The following is a 1,236-nucleotide window of genomic DNA, read 5'->3' as shown; positions in this document are numbered from 1 at the left end:
ATATATATATATATATATATATATATATATGCACACACACAAACAAGTGTGCACACAAACACATACTCAGTCACTTGCTCTTCTATACATCTCATTACACAGAAACACACACATGCGCGCGCATACATACACATGCGCGCGCATACATACACTTGCGCGCGCACATACACACATACATACGCACTCATGCACACGGTCATACACAAAACACTTACATACACACGCCCATAAACAAATACCCTCTCACACACACACACACGCATATATACCCGGATACATAGACACACACACACACCCGTATACTCGGGCAGAGTGAAGCACACTGTTGAACACATTTCAAACGCCTCCTTGCCCTTCTTATACCCCTGTCTGTTCTATTTCGAGGCAAACAAGCAAATTGGAGAAGTCGTTTGACGTGTATATTATGTTACACGTATGTTAAGAGACATGTGTATACAGCCTTTGTCACTCTTATATATGCACACTTCTATTCATATGTAAATTTATACGCAAGTACGTACACGAACTCTCATACACACACACACACACACACACACACACACACACACACACACACACACACACACACACACACACACCTATATCCACACATGCAAACACACGTCAATATGCATACATATAAACATATACACACATATACACTTCTACATAAACTCTAATTTTATATTCCTCTATCCATTCTACTTCCCTGGGCACTCACAAAACACACACACACACACACACACACACACACACATATATATATACATACACAAACACGCACACACATATATCTATACGTATACATACTGTTTTTAAAGATATGTACGAACGCACAACAATACATAAACTTACACGTCTATATTTCTTTATGCCACATACACACGCCTATGAATATCTAAGTGTGTGCGTATAAATGCGTATGTGTATAAGTGTGTTTATATGTGTGTATATATACATATGTATGTGTGAGTGCATACATATATATGTATGTTTGTAGATGTGTGAATGCACACATATATATATGCGTCGTCTGCTAGAGAATGGCTTCCTGGCTGTGTTACTTTGTTTCTACAATAAGATTACCGAATTTTTCGTGGAAAACGGAAGTACATCGAACGTCTGTCACGCGAAAGGCAACGGGAAATTTAGCCTCTTTTCTCTCCTAACAGGTAAAGCCTTTAATTCTTTTAAAATTTGTTTGAGTTTTCTCCATTTTTCTCTCTTTCGTCTTTT

General features: G+C 38.1%; 2 protein-coding genes across 5 annotated transcripts in view; one reads left to right on the top strand and one right to left on the bottom strand.

The window, feature by feature from the left end:
- Positions 1-1,236, bottom strand: part of LOC106877379 (uncharacterized) — a 39,397-nt gene that overhangs the window by 24,886 nt on the left and 13,275 nt on the right. The gene's annotated exons all lie outside the window — the stretch shown is intronic.
- LOC106877380 (solute carrier family 28 member 3) overlaps positions 317-1,236 on the top strand; it is a 184,474-nt gene continuing 183,554 nt past the window's right edge. Inside the window, exon 1 of the mRNA XM_014926270.2 lies at positions 317-1,172. The gene's annotated coding sequence lies outside the window, so the exon portion shown is untranslated. The remainder of the gene's footprint in view (positions 1,173-1,236) is intronic.

Source organism: Octopus bimaculoides, chromosome 18 (assembly GCF_001194135.2).
Source record: "Octopus bimaculoides isolate UCB-OBI-ISO-001 chromosome 18, ASM119413v2, whole genome shotgun sequence".
In the NCBI taxonomy this organism is placed as follows: domain Eukaryota; kingdom Metazoa; phylum Mollusca; class Cephalopoda; order Octopoda; family Octopodidae; genus Octopus; species Octopus bimaculoides.
The sequence above is the reverse complement of the archived record's forward strand: the minus strand, read 5'-3'. Positions and strand labels throughout refer to the sequence as shown.